The sequence below is a fragment of the Haemaphysalis longicornis genome, unplaced genomic scaffold (genome assembly GCF_048455015.1).
Source record: "Haemaphysalis longicornis isolate Haplotype H1 unplaced genomic scaffold, Haemaphysalis longicornis Haplotype H1 scaffold_15, whole genome shotgun sequence".
Taxonomy (NCBI): Eukaryota; Metazoa; Arthropoda; class Arachnida; order Ixodida; family Ixodidae; genus Haemaphysalis; species Haemaphysalis longicornis.
In genome coordinates, this window is record NW_027526257.1 from 740149 (window position 1) to 754243 (window position 14095).

The 14095-nt window shown below is 44.2% G+C and overlaps 1 long non-coding RNA gene across 1 annotated transcript; it reads right to left on the reverse strand.

The window, feature by feature from the left end:
- Window positions 1-4091: 4091 nt before the first annotated feature.
- On the reverse strand, window positions 4092-10521 carry LOC144165730 (uncharacterized). Its single transcript, XR_013321492.1, has 4 exons — window positions 9936-10521; window positions 7854-7924; window positions 4746-4814; window positions 4092-4679 (listed from the first exon to the last, which is right to left on the reverse strand). It is a non-coding gene; the product is annotated as an uncharacterized LOC144165730 (long non-coding RNA).
- Window positions 10522-14095: the final 3574 nt, after the last annotated feature.

Below are 14095 nucleotides of genomic sequence, written 5' to 3' on the forward strand. Positions count from 1 at the left end.
CAAACGAGCCGCGCGCCGCCTGCCGTGTCAAGAAACGCACTAAATTAATTGTAAAAACTGCGTACAAAGTTAGCATTTGTACAATGTAGCTAAGAAATGCGCACAACGGCTGAACAAACTCGAATATTTATTGTAGTTGGTGCTTTTGCCGTCTAGTGCAGGTCTTTTTTATATTACTTTTGGTTTCGGTTTCTCAACTACTGTCTGACGCGTCTGGCGTTAGCGTAGAGTTTTTGGTTTCGGTTTCATAACTGCTGTCTGACTCGTATGGCGTTAGCATAGGGTTGGGCTAGTTTCATGCAGAATTTTTCTGGCTTCATCGTAGCAATGCAGCGCCGAGTTACTTTATATAGGAGTTGCCAATCTTTTCAGTCACCTTACGATTGTTCCCGTTTTGGATGGTGATGATGATGGTTAGTGGCTCTCCCTTTGAATCGGGGCATCAGTTGTTAGCGACTTGCCCGTTTTATTCTACTCATTTGCCCTACTCCTGGCTAACCTAATATATTTGCCTCCCCTTATCTCCCCCTCCCCCCTGTATTCACCCTGCAAGTGTTTTATATGCATTCAAAGAGTAGGCAAAAAGATGCGTCGTCGTTTGCGCATTGTCGTTTGCTGCACATTATCTGATGGGCCGTCCTCTGGCGGGAAAGCAAGAGTGAAAAATTCGCTTCGACAGCTTTACGCTTGCTTGAAAGGATGATTTAGAGTCACTTTATCAGCCACTGGATTTGTTTTGACATACAGTGTGCTGCAGGCAGAACGAAAACTCAAATTTATAGCGTCCTCAATAAAGAACACTAAGACATCCTCAAGACATCCTTAGGATCACATTTCGAGTACATTATGGCGTCCTGAGGACGCCTTCAAGAGGTCCTCAAAATATATTAAAAAATGTCGAGATGTCAGACCTCAGGACTTTCTCAAGTATACATCCTCAGGAGAGCATCCTTTTACCTTTTTATTCATTTTTAGGACATTAAAACAATATATATAAGCATAAAAATAAAGAGGAAACAAAGTATCCTTGTTATAAAATTTATTTGCGCTCTAGGAACTGGCCCCTCTCCTCTTTTTGCCATTGTGATGCTTCATTTGGAGACATACTCTTCAGGAATTACTCAACACGTATCAGCCCCTCTCCTCTTTGGGAATGAATTCTGGAAGAAATTTGAAAAGGCAGATATTGCCAATCAGATAAACCTGCCAAGGCCAACTAAAATGCATTTCTACCTGCTACGAAAAAGTAAATGAGTCATTATGTGACAACCCTGTTTCCCAAAACAACTATAGTGAAGAGTCCGTAAAAAAAAAGAACTTGAGAAACAAACGCAGAAAAGTGCAAAACATGGTGTGTTTGCACTAAAATTCAGTGATGGAATAGAAGAGCATGCTCCGCAGCTACCTTTGCAGTTATAGTATTTATCTGTAACCGTACATCATACCATGTACTTCAGCAGTTGGTTTTTGAGAAGGGTTTGGGAGCTTGCTGGCAATACTGACTGGCAACAAATAGAAATTTAATTAAGGTATGCACTTTTTGACTCGCAGATCCGTTTTTAAATATACCTGCATTTCTTTTTTTTTATTGCGATAGTATGCCCGTTGGCATAAATACTATGTCACAAGAAAAGATTAACTCCCGTTTCGTGAAGAAACGCAAGCAGGGAGCGATGGTGGGGTCCCCATATCCACCGATGAAGGTCAGGTGGTCTGCCTGCATTTCTTCAATCTCTTCACAAAATACTTGTCCATAGCCAGGACTGCATGTCTATTAAATTGCATGGCAGTACACCAGGGTGAAAATATTCGCCATACTGTGACCCTAACAAGATCTACATTTAAGAAAATTAACAAAACATGACTATATATATGGTACAACTCTCAAGAGTGTCTTATCCAGGTGCAGTAAGCAGACCAAATATGCATCCATGACAAACTGTCTCCCTGTTTCTACCTTCCACAGATATCATGAATACCAAATATTGGGCCACCTCACCCCTGCAGGTTGGCTTTTTAAAAACATGAAGTGCTGCTCACAGTTGCTGAGAGTCAGTGTTTTTTTTTTTTTTTTGAAGTGAGCTTAGCAGCATTGTAAAACCAGTAATTCACAAAGAACTTAGCACCTCGTGAGTGTCTACTCGCTTCTTTCATGTCTTAGCCCTTCTATTGTTCACCATGTTCCACCAAAAGGTCCAAACCAGCGCTCTGATAATTGACATTACCTCCATCTCGAGGTCTTCCCCCGTGAAAATGGAAAGAACATTTCTAGCAAGAAATCATAATTTCCAGATTAATTTCTGACTGGATTATTATATTTTAGCTGGGATCGACAGCTTCTGACTAGAAAAATTCTTAGTCTAGCTAAAGACGATTATTTCCAGCTTGCAGGGTTTTTTTTCTTCTAGGTGGACTGACAAATGCTAGCTGGAAGTAAATCTCAATCCAGCTAGATATTAAGTAGAAACTGGATTTCTAGCTAGAAATGCTGCTATTTCTAGCTAGAGGAAATTTCTGGTTCAATAATCCAGCTAGAAAAAAACATATTTTCACCTGGGTTGCTGCTCTCTCCCCAAGTTTCTTCAACTTTTCACCATAGTGGTGCAACCACGTCTTGATGACAGCCTCGACCTCGGCTTCTTTTGCGTCGGCAAAATTTTGTTTCACAGCCTCTGAAAAATCACTACCAAGGCAATAAGAGATTTACTTCACTTGTATTGCAAAATGAAGCAGAGGACGTCCACCAGGCTTGCAATAAAAAGGAATTAAATTTGTCCGTGTTTGAGCCGCAACCAGAAACACGTTATACGGGGTCCCAATAAGGCGATGAAAACAAAAGAAAGCGGCTTACTGATTATTAGGCTTACGACATTCAGTCAGCTGTACCGCACAGCAACTTCTCGGCTCACAATGGCCTCCAGGATTCGCCTGGTACTGGTGCTGTAGCTAAGCCGCCAAGGCCGGCCAATTACTTACCTCTATTTTAATTAATTTACCTCTCAATTATTTAGCTCTACCCCAAAGTATGCCTTACCAGAGATGCCTTAAGTCGTCCATTTGTGCCGAGCCCAGCATCAAACTTTTCAAAGTCCTCGATGTTCAGAAATGGCTGTTGCAACACTTCTTCATCCCTGTCTCCGGCAGGGTTTTGATGGTCGCTGTTGAGCTCACGTATGATGGAATCCAACTGTCTTCCATGTTGCTCACATCTTACTTCTATGGTGTTTATCGCCCTCATCAGCTGTGTTCAAACTCTGCAAAATGTTACCAAATCACAAAAAATGTGTGTTAACCCACCCTGTGAAGGTGGTTGGATAGCAAAGCTGTAAACCACACCCACAACGATTACCCATGCGACGTCACTTGTATTCACACACGTGGCTCTACAAAGAGTCAAACCACAGACCATTAAAAGCACTCAACCACACCCTTTATTACTTCAAAGAGATGTTCTTTGCTGAGGTTACATCAATGCATGATTTATGAACGGTGGTTGGTTGAGTTGTGTTGGTGAAGCACATGAGAGGAAACTTTTAGATGCGACTGCATCTCACTCGCCTTGTCCCTCCATACGGCGTTGTTGTTGTCCGTCCACACCCCTCCCCCATTCTCCTCGCCGCGCGAGCTGCGCTCTCCGCCGCTCAGCCCCTCTCCTCTCCGATAGCGAACACTCTCTCGCGAGGGTCATTGGATTGGATTCGATTGGATTGGCTTGTATTGAATTGGATTAAAGTGGACTGTGTTGGATTGTGTTGCGTCATAGCCGCGGCAGGGGGTTCACGGCACATTTCACGCGATGGGAGAATCAACCTAACGGAAACAACAACGGAACCCCCTATGCGTCGCATCTACACAGGAGTTCCCGCGAGGGGAGGTGGGAGAAATTTTTTTAATAAAAATTGAAGGAACCTCACACCAACGCATGGCCGCTCACTTCTCCTCCGTCTCTGCCGCTGCCGCTGGAGGTGATGAGATCGGCGGCAGAGACGGAGGAGAAGTGAGCGGCCATGCGTTGGTTTGATCTTCCTTTATTTTTACAACTTCTAGTGCATGCACAAGACGCGCACACGGCCAGTACACAAGTCGTGGGCAGGAGCGCACAGCAGCGCAAGAAGTCGCGTGAGGCTATCACGTGGCATTCAGTGAAAACGCAGGTGGTAAAAGCACAGATGTGATCGGTGAATGCACTGTCTGTCTCCCCAGTGTCCAATGGGCTCGTAGCTCAATCGGTAAGACAACAAGCTCTCACTCCGTTTCTCTACTCGTTTCACGTTTGATTGCTGGTAACTTCTTTTATTTGTTTTGCGGGAGTTTTCTGTTGAGATTAACGGTCGTGACAGAACCCTTGGAGGGTAGAGCTAAAAAGCTTTGCTTTGAAAATAATTACTTTTAGCCTACTCTGGTAAGTTTACACTTAGATTTAGCACAAGAATGACATCAAGAGCTACCAACCGAAACAGCTGAGAAAATGTTATATGTTGACAGAAGAGGCAGGCACAGGAAAACATTCTTACCAGAAGGCCTGAAGCTTCTGGCTGGAAAAATGTAAACAGAAAGATAAAGAAATCTTTTAAAATTCTTACCACGTAAATTGGTCCAATTTTGACGGCTTAAATGGGGCATGTATGCTGACTAAAATGGTGAAGTTTTTTCCACTCGTGCGCTCTGAATTCCGGGCCCTATTTAGAAAACAGGGTTAACTCAGGCCGAAATGTTTGAGAGAACGTCTGAAAACTCAAACTTACATTCTCCTCTGTCGGCACGCAAAAGATGTGCAGGCCTTTAAAAAGAGCTGCTGCAACTTTCAGCGTACCCTGCGACAAAATAAAAGAATGTCACTTCTTCCCGCAATTCCCTTTCTTACATACAGCTGACAGGAGTTGCAGGTGTCTGGTCTAGGACTGCCCCGTAACTCTACACAGGTGAAGTATGGGCCAACCAGTGCAGCAGTGTCCTGGGGGGATTAAAAGAAATACAGTCGAGTCCACTTATAACGATACCGTTTATAACAATATATTGGATATAACGATGAAAAGCTATGACACCATCAAGTTTTATATCCTTTCTATGGTAAAATAAACCGCTTATTACAATGCTCCAGAACCACGATATCGGATATAACGATTGAATCCGGTTATATTGTGCACCAAAAGTGCAACAGTGACGACTCTAATGATGCGGTTGCGCAGCCTACTCAGGTAGTGTCTTCGTAAGAGGCCCAATGCGTGACACAGTCCCTCGGGAACTTTGTTTCCGCCAAGGACATTTACCTCAGCTAGGTGAAGCACCTGTAGACGCTCTTGGAAAAAATTTGCGCTAGCTTCACACGCGGCAAACAAAGGTGACCGACTGTGGCTTCTTTCCCACAAATTACTAGTGGTACCAACTTGCTGGCATGCGAATAAAATGTTGTGAGCTCTGTTCCGTCTTTTTATTTCGCAACCCGCTTATAACAATCATCGGTTATAACGATGGGATTTCCTTGGCACTTGGATATTGGTACAAGTGGACTAGACTGTACGAACAACGGAGCACAGAGCCTCCGACGCATGCCGCACCGTCTGGCTGCACTGTCGGTAAACTGTGTGCATGCATAGTTCTTTCAGAGAATTTGAGAGCGCGGCCTACTGTTAGGAGAAATGCTTCATAAAGAAGCGATGCCGGCCATTTACTTTGAGGCGTCTTTTTATGCTCTGTCGCCACTGAGTATCCTCTTATCTACTACAGCCTGGAGCCAAGCTCACAGCAGGCTGATTGCAGCTATAGCATGATGCCCTTCAACGATCATCCTGCTCAGTGGTTAAGTAACGTGAAAAGGTGCCTCAAAATAAACGACCGGCGTCGCTTCTTGATCAAGCATTCCCCATGAATGTAGGCCACACTCTTAAGCACTTTTGAAGAAGTACGCATGTGCGCAGTTTATTGACTTTGCAGCCAGAGGGTGCGGCATTCGTCGGAGGCTGTGCGCTCCGTCGTTCACACTTCTTTTAATCCCCCCTGTACCTTAAAGAAACCAAGAAGACAAAATACAACCTTGTGTTATTTGAAAGCAGCTCATAGCTTATTAAAACTTTGTTCTACAAGATGCAAGCATTGCTGCCATTGCTGAATTAGTGTTTGTATGGCAGGATTTTATACTACCTCCCGCACAGTAAGATGCACCATACGACCTCTTGATGTGTTGGAGCAGCCATACAAGTCAGTGCACTCGGTGCTCATGGTGCATATTTTTGAATTACGTTCCCTTACAACATGTACGGTACTATTGAAGCTTACCACTGCAAAACAAAGCTGCTTCCAATTTTGAGCCCGACAAGTTAAACCTGCAAGCCCATTTTAACTTGTGCTCCACCCGTGAAAATGGAAGGAACATTTCTAGGAAGAAATCCTAATTTCCAGCTTCATTTTTGACTAGGTTTATAGATTCTAGCTGGAATCGACAGCTTCTAACTAGAAAATGTCTTAGCCTAGTTGGAGACGATTGTTTCCAGCTAGAATTTTTTTCTTCTTTCAGCTGGACTGACAAATGCTAGCTGGAAGTAATAGCTGCCAGCCATACAAAAAAAAAAAATCTCCATAGAGCTAGAAATGAGCTAGGAACTGAATCTCTAGCTATAAATCCTGTCTATTTATAGCTAGAAACATTTCTAGCAGGAAGAAATTTCTGGTTCAATGATCCAGCTAGAAAAAACACTATTTCTACCTGGGTTGTCAGCAGCCAATCGTGCAAATTAGCGTTATTAGGTCACAAGTCAAGTACAGGAAAGTAGCAGGCAATCTTTTTGAAAGAACCAAAGTTGTGCGTTGTCGTGCTTGTCTCTTTAAAGATTTAAGTGTATAAAATATAGCTTCACACCAAACTAATCCCGTAAAGGTAAAACATTTGCCTATCACTGAACATTTCGTTCAACCCTCCCTCAATTCAGAAATTAGCAGGGCAATTCTGCACCCACTCTGGTAACCACATGCTAACATTAAGGTGAGACATGGCTCTTAAAACAATTCCTTTTGATGTTTAACTAGAGTCTGTGAAACTTGTCAGTCTTGCTGGTTTTTTTGCAGTGATGTCACATATGCCATTACTTTTCAAGTAAGTCAATTAGTTACCATGATAGTTAGAGATAATTGTTCATTTTTTCAGGTACAATAGACAAAACAGTGTTAGCCATAAACCTGTAATCTTTATATTTTTCATTACTTTAAAGCCTGGTGAGTGCAATAAGAGAATCGTCTTTTTTGATTGATGCCCTGCTTGGAACTAATTTTACAGCTCATTAATTAAACTTTGGTGTTTGAACTCGTCATTCAAAATGGTTCCTTTCCACTAGTGCCACCAGAGTTTAATGAGCTGTAAAATTAGTTCCAAGCGGTGCACCGAAAAACCGATTCTCTTATTGCACTCACGAGGCTTTAAAGTAATGGAAAATATAAAGATTGCAGTTTTATGACCAACACTGTTTTGTCCATTGTTCCTCCAAAAATGGCTTCTTATCTCTAACTATCATGGTAACTAATCGACTTACTTATAAGTAATGGCATATCTTAGATCAGTGCAAAAAAACCAGCAAGACTGACAAGTTTCACAGACTTTACTTAAAAATTAAAAGAACTTGTTTTAAGAGCAGTACCCCCCCTTAAAATGATCTATAGCACTACAGAAAATTGCGGGTCACCTGTCCCTAAAGAAAGTTACTTAGGTTTATTCTGAAATCTGTACAGCTGCACATGAATGTGGCACCTAAAGCAAGGAAGAGGCAATTCCCTTTTTATCAGGTTGCAGCAGGCTTTCCTACATGCGTGGGAGGCCTGCGGTAGAAACACATTAAAAGCTGGTAGAAATCTAAGCTGCTTACCTTTAGCAGCGCTGCTAGCTGCTGCTCGCATGGGCTCTTGGTTAACGTCCGTCCCATCTGATCGCTTATTCCTATTTAATAGAAACAGCAAAAGCAAACTTTAGTTGGAAATGCAGCACAGTGGCTACATGCTAAGACGTGCACAAATTATTAGCAATAACAAGTCACAAGACATTTGCAGGTACTTCAAGCTATGGCGATACCTCGAGCTATCGAACTCCACATCCTGCTTTTGCGAAAACCCCTATTTAGACACGACATTGCAATCAAAGACATGAAAATATGAAAGCGAAATTTATTTTTTCTCATTTGGGTTACGAGTGCATATGTCTGAACCGCGTGTTGCTCTTGGGAGCAAGGGACTTGGTTACGTGAAGTAGTATCTGGTGTGCCAACCTACATTTTCTTTTAAGTGCAGGCCACTTTAGGGGCCCGCCTTGTCATCGTAGCTCACTCGCTGGACCCAGTAGAGCCACACAGCGTTCCATCGTAGCGGCGCTCGTTGCGGCGTAACCCAGAGGCTTCGAAAGCCAAGCAATTTATATAGTCATAAGCGGTTGAAACTGGTGAACCGCTGGCACTTGTCATACATCTCACCGTTGTTTAGCGCAAAGAAAACTGTAGTACATTAGAAGAAAAATATACGTAATTAACCGGCAGCGCCTGCGTTCATTTAGTTAGGAATGCTTGTTGGGTTGGTTTTTACGATAGTAAGCGAAACACAGTGGCACTGCAACGCTGGCCCGAGCGGTAGGAAAAGCAAGCACAAAGAGAACAGAACTTCCGCTGGTGCAGTTTCAGGCAGGGGGCATGCGAGCACTGCGGAGACAGGAAATCTGAAATGTGTTGGATGGTACCAGTGAGTGGATGACGGCGCTACAGACCATTATGGCAAATCACTGCTCTGCACTTCCCACAGCTTTCACGTAGAGTGGAACGGCTTTAATTAACTTTTTTTTTACTTGCGCAGTAGCGGTTTTCTCGTCACCCTTTATATCTGGATCAAAAATGCATGTATACAAATCGTAACAGGAAACTAAGATTTGTTTGTTATAGCCGCCATTTCGCTAGAACCGGGTTCACTGTAAGTGGCCTGTACTGCATAACATAAAGAGACAACACAAACTTGGTTGTAGGTTAAATGTTCATACCATGTTTCCTGCTTAAAAGACACAATCCGGTCGGAACAGTGAGGAGGCGTACCTCGGTCCTCTCCCCGAACGCGTTCTGTGCTAGCAATTTTTCCAGGAGCAATTTCCCCGGACCCTTTTTACCTACACCTCAAATTAGGCAATAGCGCAGTAAGGGTGAAGCTTTGTAATGACTAGTTAAACGAGACAATGGAAGAGGACCATTTATTCAGCTGAAATTAAAGAGCATGTGCAACCGAGGAGAGCGACAGCTTTTAGCAACTACCTTGAACAGCATATTGCTTTTGCAGGGCAACAGCAAAACTCACATCATTGTAGATTCGCCATCAAAAGATATGTCAGCTGCCATTTTAATTAACAAGGGTAAAAAGCAAACACAGTACAGTCTAGTCCACTTATAACAATATCCAAGTGCCAAGGAAATCGCATCGTTATAACCGATAATTGTTATAAGCGGGTTGCGAAATGAAAAGATGGAACAGAGAGCATTACATTTTATTCGCATGCCAGCAAGGTTGTACTACTACAAATTTGCGGAAAAGAAGCCACAGTCGGTCACCTTTGTTTACCGCGTGTGAAGCGAGCGCAAACCTTTTCCAAGAGGATCTATAGGTGCTTAACCTAGATGAGGTAAATGTCCTTGGCGGAAACAAAGTCCCCGAGGGACCGTGTCACGCACTGGGCCTCCTACGAAGACACTACCTGAGTGGGGTGCGCAACCGCGTCAATTTAGGCGCCACTGTTGCACTTTTGGTGCACAATATAACCGGATTCAATCGTTATATCCGATATCGTGGCACCGGAGCATTGTAATAAGCGGTTTATTTTACGATAGAAAAAATACAAAAGTTGACGGTGCCATAGCTATTCATCGTTATACCCGATATATTGTTATAAACGGTATCGGTATAAGTGGACTCGACTGTATTACCAAATGTCTGTAGTATGCGGCAGCACAACACCCTGCTCCAGTCAGGTCCCAGTGTGGCCCCTCCTTTCGGAAGACTTCTAACGTCTTTCATCCTCGGCGGCCACAAGCAGCCATCTTCTGTAAGCCACTTTCGATGCACAATGGCCACGAGGAAGTAGACACCACCTTAGTTAAGAGAAAAACGAGTAGGTTTATTATTCACAAAGGACTATATGAGTGGCAGTGACCAAGAAAAAAGTTGAACACAAGCAGCTATTTTGTACGCAAAAGAGGAAAAGTAACAGTTTTTCACTTAAAAACACGCTTCACACATTTCTGCACAACAACTTGCAGTGGGGAAAATCACAGGTTGTACAGTTGTGAGACAACATGGATCCCAAGCATTGATGATGGGAAAGGGGAGGAATATACCGTATTTAGTCGATTCTAAGCACCCCCTTTCTTCCACAACCGCAATACCGAAAGTGAGGGGGTCGCTTAGATCGGAAAAACCTAACACCCGTCAGCCGCCACGTTTTTCTGTAGCCGTATCTCGACGAAATTAAAGGGTGCCAAAAATAATGTTTCATTTTCTGAACACTCAAAATAAAAATAGGTACAGACTGTTAACCCACCCCTTACGAGTTTGATACTCAGTCGCCTTCACTAACATTCGGGTTCGTTGTGCCACTTGGGCCACGTACCGCTCGCAAGTATCCTCCAGCAGGTTGTCTTCTGTTCCGTTCGACTAAGGTTTGTAATTCAAAACTTCATAAATGACTTGGCCACAACACCAAATTGGGCCCACTTCCACACGTCTGAAATCCACCTTGCGATTGTTGCTTCGAGAAGGGAGTGCTACTTGGATTCGCGTGCAAACATTTTGTCAAATTTTATTCCCGAAAGTAGGGGAGGGTGCTTAGAATCGAGGGGGTGCTTATAGAAGGGCAAAAATACGGTAGGTCTTTGCGATGCAGGAACTTCCTTTCTATGACACAAGGCATGCCTTTGATGGCAGATGTGCAACATTCTCAATGACTGCCATGGAACCGGTTCGTCAGCAGGCACGCAAAAGCTGCTCTTCTTCCCAGCATGAAAAACAACACTGTCCGGTAGCTTAATTAACTTTCTGAAACTGCTGCCCTTGATAAGGGCCTGTAAGTGGCCCACAGCTATGTGGCCCAGTTTCCACAGCCTTCTCGAGCGATGATGCTTGTTCTGCCGCTCTGTTGCAGAGCTGCTCAAGTGGGAACTCTGGCTTTCAGACCGTCTTTTTCAGTATACCAATGTAGTTTTCGAATGGGAAAGCATTCCATGAATCTAATGGCCCAAGGTGTTCAATGGCAGCTGCAAGATGACTGAACACATGCACATCATGTGACACATGATGCTGGCCGTGGATACCAGCGAAGCGTACCACGGAAATGTCAACAAGCTGTCCAGCATACTGAACCTCACTTGGAGTGACACTACACATCGAGAGCAGGGTGACAGTTCATCGAAATTCTGTGGCCTTCCAAAAACGAAATTCTGTGGCCTTCCACCTATCTAGCTCTGCTAGGCTGCATGGTTGTTGGTTGAACTCGAATGGGACGATCTGTGATAGCGCAACATTGTGCTTTGAAAGCACTAGGCGCACTTTCTGTGAAGCCATGCTTTCTTTGGCCCATGAAACCAGAGCACAATCAACGTGTGCACGACACCCAAGCAGACAAGGTGCATGTAATCCAGAGGCACATCTTTCACACGAATGGAGATCTATAAATTGATTGATTGTAGGGTTCAACGGGCCAATACAAAGAAGGCGATGAGGCGCGCCATTGTGGAGGGCTTTGGATTAATTTTGATCACATGGGGATCTTTAACGTGCGCCAAAATCTCGCACACGCAAGCGTTTTCGCTTTTCGCCTCCAGCAGAAAAGCGGCCGCCATGGCCGGGAACGCAACCCGCGACTTCGTGTTCAGCAGCACAACGCTCACAAGATTTATCGGAAGTTTTGCTAGAATACTACACCCAGTGTGGTGCTGCCCCTGTGTCTAAATTTGCGCAGAACAGAGCGGTCTGTCCTCAATGCACTTTTTGTGCCAGGAAAGCAGACCCTTTTAATTCTTTCTGTAACGGCCTTTGACGGTGCCCTTCGGGCAGCTGTAATAGCCTGTATGATGCTTAATGCATAGCACAAAAGCTTTCGCACGCGCATCACACACTAGGGCATTCAGCTGTGCAAGGATCCCCGCCGTTCTGACAACAATGTCAGGACTACCAAGAACGTTAAGTTCCTCAACAAACTTACGCATGAACTTGTTCGCCTCAGTTGTGTCGCTGAAAAATGCGCTAATAACAAGTTCATCAAATCCCTCAAGTTCATCACAAGGCCAAGAATAAGACAAAAATGCCCCTTCGAACTCTTTGAGATGGGGAGGCCACCAATACTGACGTTGATGACAAGTTCTAGGCAGCTCTTTGCGGCTTTGCAACACTTGCCGTAGGCCTGCCTCCAAGTCAAAGTGATGGAACTTCCCTCCTGCCATGGTCGAAACATGAGTAGACTTCCGAGCTCGAGTGCTTGCGGAGCACTCCGAGAAATTATGTGACACTTTGTGCGAGGACTTGGCTACGCCGGAATTCGACAGCATGAACGTTGTGCTGTGCTTCGCCATTTGTAACATCACCCGATGCCCACATCTGTTCTAAACGGCCATCCCCTCAACCATGACCAGAACTCTGCACGTTTACGAAGGCGCTCTCTTCGTTGTCCTTTCTTTGTGTACATCGATCTCCACATGCGAAGCGGAATTTTCTCACACGCGCTGTCTTTTTGCATGGGGCAGACACTTCCCTGACAACACATCCGTGTTATTTTTTTTATAAGGGTACAGAGATCGAGCTTTATACATGCCTCAAGGCGCTGTTTTCTGGCGCGCACTGAAGGTGCCATGACGCCAAATACGAATGCCAGACTCCTTTTCTCCGTGCTTTTTTATCTTCATGCTTAAAAACGGGCGCAAGCATAAGGAAGTTGGATGGTCTTGGCTGGTCTTGGCATCAAATCAACTTCTCCACTTTTTTTTATTTGTCTCATTGGGTAGTTTATTTCGTGGTTTCCAGTGGGACCAATATTCCAGCACACAATTACTTCAAAATCAAAATCTGCAGAATTTATTTATTTAATCAGTATAAAAAGCGCTTCAAATCCAGTGGCCATGATCTTGGCTATGAAATCGAAACCGAAAGTCAGCAAAACCAGAAACCGAAATTCGACCGCTTTTCTCCATGCTCGAACGCTTGTTTACATCTGGCCAATCTGGCATTGCAAATGTCGTCGATCTGCCGCCGGTAATCGTCTTGCAGTGCACTCGTGCACTCCGGTTCTTTGGCCAGCGGGTTTACCGTGCACATGTACGAATCAGCGAACAGTGTGGGACTAATGCGCATAAATGTGTGTGGATTATTCCCCGTAGGCAGGTAGATTGATAGCGGGCAAAGAACAGAGGTGTTCTGGAGCAGTTCTGAGCAATTCAAAATGATAAAGCCAGCTACGCTATTCGGTGTTATGGGGGCGATTCTCGGTAGTGCGGTAGAACGAGCACAACATCGACCTACGCCTCTGATGATTGTGTTTTAACGAGTGCAGTGAAAGTAAAAATTGTTTTAAAGGCAGAAAATAAATTAAGCTTGTTCACCAACCCCTCCATGCCTCCCGAAAATAAATGGGCAGGAGCCCAAAGCACGTGGTAACACTTCATTCCTGAAAGCAAAGTAATGTCTATAAAAATTATTGATGAGGAGTTTTCCAGCATACGTCCCCGAAAAAACAGTTTGAGGACTATATATCGGCGTTATCATGCCCTGAACTTGTATGTGTTGAGTGTCGTGTAGTCTTGGATATTTTCAGCACTTTCTGGGGACGTTTCTGAACCCTTGAGGACGTTTTGGCATTTTGAGTACGCCCTGTGGACATCGAACGTTGTCTGGGGGGGGAGTCACCCCTGAAACCGGGTGCTCCGATTTGCATGTCTCGTGGAAACAATTTTAAATTGTCGTTTGTAGTTCCCCCGCCGCATGGGAACAATTCTGCAGTTTACACGCCGTTCCCCTCTCACCTTACTGGCAAAAAAGGTCACCTCTCCAGAGCTTTTCCACCAACTGAACTGTTCGTTTTCTCGCGTTAAAACACTCT